The following is a 14,909-nucleotide window of genomic DNA, read 5'->3' on the forward strand; positions in this document are numbered from 1 at the left end:
TGTTACAGGTGTTACAGGTGTTACGGTGTTACAGGTGTTACGGTGTTACAGGTGTTACAGGTGTTACGGTGTTACAGGTGTTACGGTGTTACAGGTGTTACGGTGTTACAGGTGTTACAGTGTTACAGGTGTTACAGGTGTTACGGTGTTACAGGTGTTACGGTGTTACAGGTGTTACGGTGTTACAGGTGTTACAGGTGTTACGGTGTTACAGGTGTTACGGTGTTACAGGTGTTACGGTGTTACAGGTGTTACGGTGTTACAGGTGTTACAGGTGTTACGGTGTTACAGGTGTTACGGTGTTACAGGTGTTACGGTGTTACAGGTGTTACAGGTGTTACGGTGTTACGGTGTTACAGGTGTTACGGTGTTACAGGTGTTACGGTGTTACAGGTGTTACGGTGTTACAGGTGTTACGGTGTTACAGGTGTTACGTTCCCCAGTTCCTGTGTTGTTCTTTGTATGTATTTCAGGAAATGGCTTCCTGAAATCGCACAAGCAGCTGATTGGTCGACTCCATGGCTAATTGGCGCTGACCCCGCCCTCTCGTCAGAAACAGCTGTCTTCAATTACACACTCCTTCTGATGTAATATAAGATAAGAGAGGTTAGAATACTGTTTCGGGTTGTTTGTCCAGAAATCTGGTAGTGGCTTTTGATTAGATAACATTTTCACAGAACCGCTTGTTGCAATTTCGATGAGCCTCTCTTGTTCAGATATCGGTAAGTGGACTGGAGGCAGGGCATGAAAGGGATAACGAATCCAGTTGTTTGTGTCATCCGTTTCGGGAAAGTACCTGCGTAATTGTGCACCCAACTCACTCAGGTGCTTTTCTATATCACATTCGACATTAACTATGCCACTTTGTTTACTTTGTCTACACACTCATCTCATATGTATATACTGTACTCGATACCATCTACTGTATGCTGCTCTGTACCATCACTCATTCATATATCCTTATGTACATATTCTTTATCCCCTTACACTGTGTATAAGACAGTAGTTTTGGAATTGTTAGTTAGATTACTTGTTGGTTATCACTGCATTGTCAGAACTAGAAGCACAAGCATTTCGCTACACTCGCATTAACATCTGCTAACCATGTGTATGTGACAAATAAAATTTGATTTGATTCGACATTGTCCGTCAGCTTGAGTTCATTTGCACCCAAAAAATCATAGTAGACTATTATTATAAATACAATGAAGGATTTTGGATCATTCTTTTTTTTACATGACCAGTGGTTATTGTCATTTTGATAGTGGTACAATATGTTCCAGGGAGGGCCTTAGTGAATATAATCACCTGTTTTAGACCCCCGGTCCGACCTATCAGCAGTTTTGTTTTGTCTTGGTAGTTATGAGGTGAGGCTGACGTGAATCTGTTATACACACAACCTGAGTCTTATGGGGGAGAATCTCAATGGCATTTTCTTGATTTCTTTGCATCCTCTCTTGCTTGCCTCCATCTCAAAACCCATTTGACGAGAAGGTCATAGGTCATCCAATTAGTTTTGAGGTGAGAGGACGAGACGAATCGAGGAAATGCAAATGGAGATTCTCACATGATATAGACAGGTTTGCCTGCTCCAATGCATTTTCTTTGCATTGAAAAGTAAAATTGTGAAGTTTCTAAATATCTCCCATTCCTCTCAATTTTTTTTGGGGGGGGAGAAAAAGCTGTTTCTCAACAACTCGCTGCCTTCCTGAAGACACATAATGTACACGAGAAAAGCTCCAGTCTGGTTTAAGACACCATCATTCCTGATATGACTGAGTTCTAATCGCGCCTGACTCTTAGCGAACAAGTGGAATTATGAACAGTGGTTTGTTCGTTATGTTCACCACTCTCTCAAACAGGCCCGAGGGGCTGAGACGTGAAACGAACTACCCCAGCAAGGAGTCGGTTCCCGGGCTCTCAAACAGGCCCGAGGGGCTGAGACGTGAAACAAACTACCCCAGCTCGGAGTCGGTTCCCGGGCTCTCAAACAGGCCCGAGGGGCTGAGACGTGAAACGAACTACCCCAGCTCGGAGTCGGTTCCCGGGCTCTCAAACAGGCCCGAGGGGCTGAGACGTGAATCGAACTACCCCAGCAAGGAGTCGGTTCCCGGGCTCTCAAACAGGCCCGAGGGGCTGAGCCCGAGCCCAGGGTCGGTTCCCGGGCTCTCAAACAGGCCCGAGGGGCTGAGACGTGAATCGAACTACCCCAGCAAGGAGTCGGTTCCCGGGCTCTCAAACAGGCCCGAGGGGCTGAGACGTGAAACAAACTACCCCAGCTCGGAGTCGGTTCCCGGGCTCCAGTAGGCAACTAGAGAACCTGCTTGACCGTGTGATTGTGAGATGCCGAACCTCACTAAAAAATTAAGCCCTGGTTACAGGCCCTGCTTCTAGACCTTAGTAATGCTTTCAACACCATCGTTCGCCACATTCTATTGGAGAGATTGTAAACCCTAATTGGTCGACGCGGACAAGTTCTTGCCTGATTTTAGATCTTATCTGTTGGATAAGATTCTTATACATATTCTTATCGGCAGACTCAGTAGCCTCGGTTTTTCTGATGACTGCCTTGCCTGGTTCACCAACTACTTTGCAGACAGAGTTCAGTGTGTCAAATCGGAGGGCATGCTGTCCGGTCCTCTGGCAGTCTCTATGGGGGTGCCACGGGGTTCAATTCTCGGGCCGACTCTTTTCTCTGTATATATCAATGATGTTGCTCTTGCTGCGGGCGATTCCCTGATCCACCTCTACGCAGACGACACCATTCTATATACGGCCCGTCCTTGGACACTGTGCTATCTAACCTCCAAACGAGCTTCAATGCCATACAACACTCCTTCCGTGGCCTCCAACTGCTCTTAAACGCTAGTAAAACCAAATGCATGCTTTTCAACCATTCGCTGCCTGCACCCGCACGCCTGACTAGCATCACCACCCTGGATGGTTCCGATCTTGAATATGTGGACATCTATAAGTACCTAGGTGACTGGCTAGACTGTAAACTCTCCTTCCAGACTCATATCAAACATCTCCAATCGAAAATCAAATCTAGAGTCGGCTTTCTATTCCGCAACAAAGCCTCCTTCACTCACGCCGCCAAACTTACCCTAGTAAAACTGACTATACTACCGATCCTCGACTTCAGCGATGTCATCTACAAAATTGCTTCCAACGCTCTACTCAGCAAACGGGATGCAGTTTATCACAGTGCCATCTGTTTTGTCACTAAAGCACCTTATACCACCCACCACTGCGACCTGTATGCTCTAGTCGGCTGGCCCTCGCTACATATTCGTCGCCAGACCCACTGGCTCCAGGTCATCTACAAGTCCATGCTAGGTAAAGCGCCGCCTTATCTCAGTTCACTGGTCACGATGGCAACACCCACACGTAGCACGTGCTCCAGCAGGTGTATCTCACTGATCATCCCTAAAGCCAACACCTCATTTGGCCGCCTTTCGTTCCAGTTCTCTGCTGCCTGTGACTGGAACGAATTGCAAAAATCGCTGAAGTTGGAGACTTTTATCTCCCTCACCAACTTCAAACATCTGCTATCTGAGCAGCTAACCGATCGCTGCAGCTGTACATAGTCTATCGGTAAATAGCCCACCCATTTTTACCTACCTCATCCCCATACTGTTTTTATTTATTTACTTTTCTGCTCTTTTGCACACCAATATCTCTACCTGTACATGACCATCTGATCATTTATCACTCCAGTGTTAATCTGAAAAATTGTAATTATTCGCCTACCTCCTCATGCCTTTTGCACACAATGTATATAGATTTTTTTTCTACTGTGTTATTGACTTGTTAATTGTTTACTCCATGTGTAACTCTGTGTTGTCTGTTCACACTGCTATGCTAAATAAAGGTGAAATAAAAATAAATAAATAAAAATATATCAGTTCGCCTCTGTGTATAGTTTGTCCTCCGACAAATCAATGGTAAGTTTTCGGTGTTCCTCAAGGTTCCATTCTAGGACCACTATTGTTTTCACTATATATAGCTACCTCTTGGTGATGTCATTCGGAAATACAATGTAAATTATCACTGCTATGCAGACAACACACATTTCGATGAAACATGGTGAAGCCCCAAAATTGCACTCCCTGGAAGCCTGTGTTTCAGACATAAGGAAGTGGAGGTGGCAAATGTTCTACTTTTAAACTCGGACAAAACAGAGATGCTTGTTCTAGGTCCCAAGAAATAAATAGATCTTCTGTTGGATCTGACAATTCATCTTGATTATTTTATAGTCGCCTCAAATAAAACTGAAGGACCTCGGCATTACTCTGGACCCTGATCTCTCTTTTGACAAACATTTCAAGACTGTGTCAAGGACAACTTTTTTCCATCTACGTAACATTGCAAAAATCTGAAACTTTCTGTACAAAAATGATGCAGAAAAATTAATCCATGCTTTTGTCACTTCTAGGCTACTGCAATGCTCTACTTTCCGGCTACCAGGATAAGGCACTAAATAGACTTCAGCCAGTGCAAAATACAACTACTAGAATCTTGTAGAAGAACCACAGCAAATCAAACTTTATTTGTCACATGTGCCAAATACAACATGTGTAGAACTTACCATGAAATGCTGACTTACAAGCCCTTAACCAACAGTGCAGTACAGAACATATTTACCAACTAAACTAAATTAAAAAGTAACACAATAAAATAACAATAATGAGGCTATATACAGGGGGTACCGGTACCTAGTCAATGTGCGGTGGTACAGGTTAGAGGTCATTTGTATAATAAAGATGATAAACAGGAGCAGCAGCAGTGTAAAAAACAAATGGAGGTATCTCTACCTGAAAATACCTGATCTAAGTGATTGTTAGTTGTTATTCAGCAGGTGTAAAGGTACACCATATTTACTTTGAAGAACTGCTAAAAAATAGTGATGTTGTCAGACAGCAGCTCTGTAGAGATGAGATGATGACTTGACTGAAATACTAAAGTCATGAAATAAAGACACATATAATATATACAACAACTGAAATATTTTATTCAGGTAAAGTGAATAAATGATGGTTATTAAGTGATGAGCAGTCATGGGCAGTCACTACCAGGACTTTGATTTAGTGTTTTATTCTGTGGTGTTTCAAAATAATTGAAACTGAAGTTTAAAAGGGTTATTATTAGTTTATACATGTTATACTTAAATACCTAAATGGAGGGAATTCCACTTCCTGTTTGAATAATGAACACCATTAAAACAAAATCACGTTACATTTATTTAGACACGTCTGGACACAACCAATGGTATTTAAACCATTTAATTGAAGTTACTTCTACAGAAACCACAACACTACTGTGAAAACGCATGAATTACCCTCAGTCCAGACTTCCTAATCGCCACGGTAACTGCAGCAACACGTACAACTTGTCACATGGGATGACCCTGGAGAGACGAAACAGGTAGTCAAACATTTAATAAAGAACGGACATGGAACGAGACAGCAACAGCATCAGCAAACTAATAATACAAAAAACTATTAATGCAGAAGAAGGGAACAGACAAATATAGGAAATAAACTGGTGATGAGTGAGTCCAGGTGAGTCCAGGTGTGTCCAGGTGAGTCCAGGTGTGTCCAGGTGTGTCCAGGTGTGTCCAGGTGTGTCCAGGTGTGTCCAGGTGTGTCCAGGTGAGTCCAGGTGAGTCCAGGTGAGTCCAGGTGTGTCCAGGTGAGTCCAGGTGTGTCCAGGTGAGTCCAGGTGAGTCCAGGTGAGTCCAGGTGAGTCCAGGTGTGTCCAGGTGTGTCCAGGTGTGTCCAGGTGTGTCCAGGCGAGTCCAGGTGTGTCCAGGTGTGTCCAGGTGAGTCCAGGTGAGTCCAGGTGTGTCCAGGTGTGTCCAGGCGAGTCCAGGTGAGTCCAGGTGTGTCCAGGTGAGTCCAGGTGAGTCCAGGTGTGTCCAGGCGAGTCCAGGTGAGTCCAGGTGTGTCCAGGTGTGTCCAGGTGAGTCCAGGTGAGTCCAGGTGTGTCCAGGTGTGTCCAGGTGTGTCCAGGTGAGTCCAGGTGTGTCCAGGTGAGTCCAGGTGTGTCCAGGTGTGTCCAGGTGAGTCCAGGTGTGTCCAGGTGTGTCCAGGTGTGTCCAGGTGTGTCCAGGTGTGTCCAGGTGTGTCCAGGTGTGTCCAGGTGTGTCCAGGCGAGTCCAGGTGTGTCCAGGCGAGTCCAGGTGTGTCCAGGTGAGTCCAGGTGTGTCCAGGTGAGTCCAGGTGTGTCCAGGTGTGTCCAGGCGAGTCCAGGTGAGTCCAGGTGTGTCCAGGTGAGTCCAGGTGAGTCCAGGTGTGTCCAGGTGAGTCCAGGTGTGTCCAGGTGAGTCCAGGTGAGTCCAGGTGAGTCCAGGTGTGTCCAGGTGTGTCCAGGTGAGTCCAGGTGAGTCCAGGTGAGTCCAGGTGAGTCCAGGTGTGTCCAGGTGTGTCCAGGTGAGTCCAGGTGTGTCCAGGTGTGTCCAGGTGTGTCCAGGTGAGTCCAGGTGTGTCCAGGTGAGTCCAGGTGAGTCCAGGTGAGTCCAGGTGTGTCCAGGTGTGTCCAGGTGTGTCCAGGTGAGTCCAGGTGTGTCCAGGTGTGTCCAGGTGAGTCCAGGTGTGTCCAGGTGAGTCCAGGTGTGTCCAGGTGAGTCCAGGTGAGTCCAGGTGTGTCCAGGTGTGTCCAGGTGTGTCCAGGTGAGTCCAGGTGTGTCCAGGTGTGTCCAGGTGAGTCCAGGTGTGTCCAGGTGAGTCCAGGTGAGTCCAGGTGTGTCCAGGTGTGTCCAGGTGTGTCCAGGTGTGTCCAGGTGAGTCCAGGTGAGTCCAGGTGTGTCCAGGTGTGTCCAGGTGTGTCCAGGTGAGTCCAGGTGAGTCCAGGTGAGTCCAGGTGTGTCCAGGTGAGTCCAGGTGTGTCCAGGTGTGTCCAGGTGAGTCCAGGTGAGTCCAGGTGTGTCCAGGTGAGTCCAGGTGAGTCCAGGTGTGTCCAGGTGTGTCCAGGTGAGTCCAGGTGTGTCCAGGTGTGTCCAGGTGAGTCCAGGTGAGTCCAGGTGTGTCCAGGTGAGTCCAGGTGTGTCCAGGTGTGTCCAGGTGTGTCCAGGTGAGTCCAGGTGTGTCCAGGTGAGTCCAGGTGAGCCAGTGGGGAGGCGTGATGCAACCTGGCGCCCTCGAGCACCAGGGGGGGGGAGAGCGGGAGCAGACATGACACAAATAATATTAAATGTTGATCCTCAAGGACACACTCCCCAGTCCACACTCCCAAGTCCACACTCCCCAGTCCACACTCCCCAGTCCACACTCCCCAGTCCACACTCCCAAGTACACACTCCCCAGTCCACACTCCCCAGTCCACACTCCCAAGTACACACTCCCCAGTACACACTCCCCAGTACACACTCCCCAGTCCACACTCCCAAACACACTCCCCAGTCCACACTCCCCAGTACACCTCCCCAGTCCACACTCCCCAGTCCACACTCCCAAGTACACACTCCCCAGTCCACACTCCCCAGTCCACACTCCCCAGTCCACACTCCCCAGTACACACTCCCCAGTACACACTCCCCAGTCCACACTCCCCAGTCCACACTCCCCAGTACACACTCCCCAGTACACACTCCCCAGTCCACACTCCCCAGTCCACACTCCCCAGTACACACTCCCCAGTCCACACTCCCCAGTACACACTCCCAAGGACACACTCCACAGTCCACACTCCCCAGTCCACACTCCCCAGTCCACACTCCCCAGTACACACTCCCCAGTCCACACTCCCCAGTACACACTCCCCAGTCCACACTCCCCAGTACACACTCTCCAGTACACACTCCCCAGTACACACTCCCCAGTACAAACTCCCCAGTCCACACTCCCCAGTCCACACTCCCCAGTACACACTCCCCAGTACACCCTCTCCAGTACACACTCCCCAGTCCACACTCCCCAGTCCACACTCCCCAGTCCACACTCCCCAGTACACACTCCCCAGTACACACTCTCCAGTACACACTCCCCAGTACACACTCCCCAGTCCACACTCCCCAGTACAAACTCCCCAGTACAAACTCCCCAGTCCACACTCCCCAGTACAAACTCTGAGAGACAGAGAGATACGGACAGACAGACAGACGGAGGGACGGACGGACAGACAGACAGACAGACAGACAGACAGACAGACAGACAGACAGACAGACAGACAGACAGACAGACAGACAGACAGACAGACAGACAGACAGACAGACAGACAGAGAGAGAGAGAGAGAGAGAGAGAGAGAGATACGGACAGACAGAGAGACAGACAGACAGACAGACAGACAGACAGACAGACAGACAGACAGACAGACAGACAGACAGACAGACAGACAGACAGATAGACAGAGAGAGAGAGAGAGAGAGAGGAGAGATGCCTGCCTGTCTCTAGGGCAGGGCTGCCCAACCCTCTTCCTAGGGAATCAACCTTCCTGTAGGTTTTCAGACCAACCCTCTTCATGGGAATCTACCGTCCTGTAGGTTCAGTCCAACCCTCTTCCTGGGGAGTCAGCAGCTAATTAGTAGATTCAGGTGTGTTAAATTAGGGTTGGACTGAAAACCTACAGGACGGTAGATCCCCCAGGAAGAGGGCTATGATGTCATCAACACATTTCCCTCTTAATGGTTTATTGTAAACTAAAACCAAAATCTGTGTGACTGTGCATTTCTCTATAAACGCTCCACTGGCCCCAGTTGGGCCTACCCCACCCAGGACCTCACCTAGCACCTCGCCCCAGGACAGGCATTCCAGAAACGGGGTGGGAACAACAACAAAGACTGGCTGTCTGGGTCTTCTGCCAAAGATGGAAGGGAGAGTCCCAGAATGTGTGAGTGTTGGCCAATAATTACGTCTTATAGAGGTCAGGAATGAGAAACAAGACTCAGCATGGCAGACGGCTTGATTACATACCTGATGTGGTGTGTGTGTGTGTGTGTGTGTGTGTGTGTGTGTGTGTGTGTGTGTGTGTGTGTGTGTGTGTGTGTGTGTGTGTGTGTGTGTGTGTGTGTGTGTGTGTGTGTGTGTGTGTGTGTGTGTGTTACCAAAGCATTTTGCTCAAACAGAAACAAAGTCACTGACAACAACCAAAATGAAACAGGTGCAGTTTTAGGAGGGGTTCTGAAAGACACTCCTGGGGTTTTAGGAGGGGTTCTGCTAGACACTCCTGGGGTTTTAGGAGGGGTTCTGCTAGACACTCCTGGGTTTTTAGGAGGGGTTCTGAAAGACACTCATGGGGTTTTAGGAGGGGTTCTGAAAGACACTCATGGGGTTTTAGGAGGGGTTCTGAAAGACACTCATGGGGTTTTAGGAGGGGTTCTGCTAGACACTCCTGGGGTTTTAGGAGGGGTTCTGAAAGACACTCATGGGGTTTTAAGAGGGGTTCTGAAAGACACTCATGGGGTTTTAAGAGGGGTTCTGAAAGACACTCATGGGGTTTTAAGAGGGTTCTGAAAGACACTCATGGGGTTTTAAGAGGGGTTCTGAAAGACACTCATGGGGTTTTAAGAGGGGTTCTGAAAGACACTCATGGGGTTTTAAGAGGGGTTCTGATAGACACTCATGGGGTTTTAGGAGGGGTTCTGAAAGACACTCATGGGGTTTTAGGAGGGGTTCTGAAAGACGCTCATGGGGTTTTAGGAGGGGTTCTGAAAGACACTCCTGGGGTTTTAGGAGGGGTTCTGAAAGACACTCATGGGGTTTTAGGAGGGGTTCTGCTAGACACTCCTGGGTTTTTAGGAGGGGTTCTGAAAGACACTCATAGGGTTTTAGGAGGGGTTCTGAAAGACACTCATGGGGTTTTAGGAGGGGTTCTGCTAGACACTCCTGGGGTTTTAGGAGGGGTTCTGCTAGACACTCCTGGGTTTTTAGGAGGGGTTCTGAAAGACACTCATGGGGTTTTAGGAGGGGTTCTGAAAGACACTCATGGGGTTTTAGGAGGGGTTCTGAAAGACACTCATGGGGTTTTAGGAGGGGTTCTTCTAGACACTCCTGGGGTTTTAGGAAGGGTTCTGAAAGACACTCATGGGGTTTTAAGAGGGGTTCTGAAAGACACTCTTGGGGTTTTAGGAGGGGTTCTGAAAGACACTCATGGGGTTTTAAGAGGGTTCTGAAAGACACTCATGGGGTTTTAAGAGGGGTTCTGAAAGACACACCTGGGGTTTTAAGAGGGGTTCTGAAAGACACTCATGGGGTTTTAGGAGGGGTTCTGAAAGACGCTCATGGGGTTTTGGGAGGGGTTCTGAAAGACACTCAAGGGGTTTTAGGAGGGTTCTGAAAGACACTCATGGGGTTTTAGGAGGGGTTCTGAAAGACACTCATGGGGTTTTAGGAGGGGTTCTGAAAGACACTCATGGGGTTTTAGGAGGGGTTCTGAAAGACACTCATGGGGTTTTAGGAGGGTTCTGAAAGACGCTCATGGGGTTTTAGGAGGGGTTCTGAAAGACACTCAAGGGGTTTTAGGAGGGGTTCTGAAAGACACTCATGGGGTTTTAGGAGGGGTTCTGATAGACACTCATGGGGTTTTAGGAGGGGTTCTGCTAGACACTCCTGGGGTTTTAGGAGGGGTTCTGCTAGACACTCCTGGGGTTTTAGGAGGGGTTCTGAAAGACACTCATGGGGTTTTAGGAGGGGTTCTGATAGACACTCATGGGGTTTTAGGAGGTGTTCTGAAAGACACTCCTGGGGTTTTAGGAGGGGTTCTGAAAGACACTCATGGGGTTTTAGGAGGGGTTCTGAAAGACACTCATGGCTTTTTAAGAGGGGTTCTGAAAGACACTCACAAGGTTTTAGGAGGGGTTCTGAAAGACACTGATGGGGTTTTAGGAGGGGTTCTGAAAGACACTCATGGGGTTTTAGGAGGGTTCTGAAAGACACTCATGGGGTTTTACGAGGGGTTCTGAAAGACACTCATGGGGTTTTAGGAGGGGTTCTGCTAGACACTCCTTGGGTTTTAGGAGGGGTTCTGAAAGACACTCATGGGGTTTTAAGAGGGGTTCTGAAAGACACTCATGGGGTTTTAAGAGGGGTTCTGAAAGACACACCTGGGGTTTTAAGAGGGGTTCTGAAAGACACTCATGGGGTTTTAGGAGGGGTTCTGAAAGACACTCATGGGGTTTTAGGAGGGGTTCTGAAAGACACTCCTGGGGTTTTAGGAGGGGTTCTGAAAGACACTCATGGGGTTTTAGGAGGGGTTCTGAAAGACACTCCTGGGGTTTTAGGAGGGGTTCTGAAAGACACTCATGGGGTTTTAGGAGGGGTTCTGAAAGACACTCATGGGGTTTTAGGAGGGGTTCTGAAAGACACTCAAGGGGTTTTAGGAGGGGTTCTGAAAGACACTCATGGGGTTTTAGGAGGGGTTCTGAAAGACACTCATGGGGTTTTAGGAGGGGTTCTGATAGACACTCATGGGGTTTTAGGAGGGGTTCTGCTAGACACTCCTGGGGTTTTAGGAGGGGTTCTGCTAGACACTCCTGGGGTTTTAGGAGGGGTTCTGAAAGACACTCATGGGGTTTTAGGAGGGGTTCTGATAGACACTCATGGGGTTTTAGGAGGGGTTCTGAAAGACACTCCTGGGGTTTTAGGAGGGGTTCTGAAAGACACTCGTGGGGTTTTAGGGGGTTCTGAAAGACACTCATGGCGTTTTAAGAGGGGTTCTGAAAGACACTCATGGGGTTTTAGGAGGTGTTCTGAAAGACACTCATGGGGTTTTAGGAGGGGTTCTGAAAGACACTCATGGGGTTTTAGGAGGGGTTCTGAAAGACACTCCTGGGGTTTTAGGAGGGGTTCTGAAAGACACTCATGGCGTTTTAAGAGGGTTCTGAAAGACACTCATGGGGTTTTAGGAGGGGTTCTGAAAGACACTCATGGGGTTTTAGGAGGGGTTCTGATAGACACTCATGGGGTTTTAGGAGGGGTTCTGCTAGACACTCCTGGGGTTTTAGGAGGTGTTCTGAAAGACACTCCTGGGGTTTTAGGAGGTGTTCTGAAAGACACTCCTGGGGTTTTAGGCGGGGTTCTGAAAGACGCTCATGGGGTTTTAGGAGGGGTTCTGAAAGACGCTCATGGGGTTTTAGGAGGGTTCTGCTAGACACTCCTTGGGTTTTAGGAGGGGTTCTGAAAGACACTCATGGGGTTTTAGGAGGGGTTCTGAAAGACACTCATGGGGTTTTAAGAGGGGTTCTGAAAGACACTCATGGGGTTTTAAGAGGGGTTCTGAAAGACACACCTGGGGTTTTAAGAGGGGTTCTGAAAGACACTCATGGGGTTTTAGGAGGGGTTCTGAAAGACACTCATGGGGTTTTAGGAGGGGTTCTGAAAGACACTCCTGGGGTTTTAGGAGGGGTTCTGAAAGACACTCATGGGGTTTTAGGAGGGGTTCTGAAAGACACTCCTGGGGTTTTAGGAGGGGTTCTGAAAGACACTCATGGGGTTTTAGGAGGGGTTCTGATAGACACTCATGGGATTTTAGGAGGGGTTCTGCTAGACACTCCTGGGGTTTTAGGAGGGGTTCTGCTAGACACTCCTGGGGTTTTAGGAGGGGTTCTGAAAGACACTCATGGGGTTTTAGGAGGGGTTCTGATAGACACTCATGGGGTTTTAGGAGGGGTTCTGAAAGACACTCCTGGGGTTTTAGGAGGGGTTCTGAAAGACACTCGTGGGGTTTTAGGGGGTTCTGAAAGACGCTCCTGGGGTTTTAGGAGGGGTTCTGAAAGACGCTCATGGGGTTTTAGGAGGGGTTCTGAAAGACGCTCATCGGGTTTTAGGAGGGGTTCTGAAAGACACTCCTGGGGTTTTACGAGGGGTTCTGAAAGACACTCATGGGGTTTTAGGAGGGGTTCTGCTAGACACTCCTTGGGTTTTAGGAGGGGTTCTGAAAGACACTCATGGGGTTTTAAGAGGGGTTCTGAAAGACACTCATGGGGTTTTAAGAGGGGTTCTGAAAGACACACCTGGGGTTTTAGGAGGGGTTCTGAAAGACACTCCTGGGGTTTTAGGAGGGGTTCTGAAAGACACTCATGGGGTTTTAGGAGGGGTTCTGAAAGACACTCATGGGGTTTTAGGAGGGGTTCTGATAGACACTCATGGGGTTTTAGGAGGGGTTCTGAAAGACACTCATGGGGTTTTAGGAGGGGTTCTGATAGACACTCCTGGGGTTTTAGGAGGGGTTCTGAAAGACAGTCATGGGGTTTTAGGAGGGGTTCTGAAAGACACTCATGGGGTTTTAGGAGGGGTTCTGAAAGACACTCATGGGGTTTTAGGAGGGGTTCTGATAGACACTCCTGGGGTTTTAGGAGGGGTTCTGAAAGACACTCATGGGGTTTTAGGAGGGGTTCTGAAAGACACTCATGGGGTTTTAGGAGGGGTTCTGAAAGACACTCATGGGGTTTTAGGAGGGGTTCTGATAGACACTCATGGGGTTTTAGGAGGGGTTCTGAAAGACACTCATGGGGTTTTAGGAGGGGTTCTGAAAGACACTCATCGGGTTTTAGGAGGGGTTCTGATAGACACTCATGGGGTTTTAGGAGGGGTTCTGATAGACACTCATGGGGTTTTAGGAGGGGTTCTGAAAGACACTCCTGGGGTTTTAGGAGGGGTTCTGATAGACACTCATGGGGTTTTAGGAGGGGTTCTGAAAGACACTCCTGGGGTTTTAGGAGGGGTTCTGAAAGACACTCCTGGGGTTTTAGGAGGGGTTCTGAAAGACACTGATGGGGTTTTAGGGGGTTCTGAAAGACACTCATGGGGTTTTAGGAGGTGTTCTGAAAGACACTCCTGGGGTTTTAGGAGGGGTTCTGATAGACACTCATGGGGTTTTAGGAGGGGTTCTGATAGACACTCATGGGGTTTTAGGAGGGGTTCTGAAAGACACTCATGGGGTTTTAAGGGGTTCTGAAAGACACTCATGGGGTTTTAGGAGGGGTTCCTATCCTATAAAGATAAGTGAATATCCTATTACGAGAATATCCTATTAAGTTTAGTAAATATCCTATTAAGTTTAGTAAATATCCTATTAAGTTTAGTGAATATCCTATTAAGTTTAGTAAATATCCTATTAATTTAAGTGAGTAACCTATATAATTCAAGTGAATATTATATTAAATTCATGAATGTTATTTTAATCCCCAACTGGGTTCAAACAGGCCCAACAAAGTATTTTTTCAACGATTTGAAAGTGAGTACAAACACTACCTCGAGAGTAACAGTCTGAAGGCAGTTTATCCTTCTGTTCACCTGATTTAGAAATGTAGACCGCGTTATCTACCAAGAGAATTCCCTTCGATTATAATCACAGCCGTATATATCCCCCCCCCCCCAAGCAGACACATCGATGGCTCTGAACAAACTTTATTTAACTCTTTGCAAACTGGAAACCATTTATCCGGAGGCTGCATTCATTGTAGCTGGGGATTTTAACAAGGCTAATGTGAAAACAAGACTCCCTAAATTTTATCAGCATATCGATTGCGCAACCAGGGGTGGAAAAACCTTGGATCATTGTTACTCTAACTTCCGCGACGCATATAAGGCCCTGCCCCGCCCCCCTTTCGGAAAAGCTGACCACGACTCCATTTTGCTGATCCCTGCCTACAGACAGAAACTAAAACTAGAGGCTCCCACGCTGAGGTCTGTCCAACGCTGGTCAGACCAAGCTGACTCTACACTCCAAGACTGCTTCCATCACGTGGACTGGGACATGTTTCGTATTGCGTCAGATGGGAATATTGACGAATACGCTGATTCGGTATACGAGTTCATTAGAACGTGCGTTGAAGATGTCGTTCCCATAGCAATGATTAAAACATTCCCTAACCAGAAACCGTGGATTGATGGCAGCATTCGCGTGAAACTGAAAGCGCGAACCACTGCTTTTAATCAGGGCAAGGTGTCTGGTAACATGACCGAATACA

Source organism: Oncorhynchus keta, chromosome 14, assembly GCF_023373465.1.
Source record: "Oncorhynchus keta strain PuntledgeMale-10-30-2019 chromosome 14, Oket_V2, whole genome shotgun sequence".
NCBI lineage: Eukaryota > Metazoa > Chordata > Actinopteri > Salmoniformes > Salmonidae > Oncorhynchus > Oncorhynchus keta.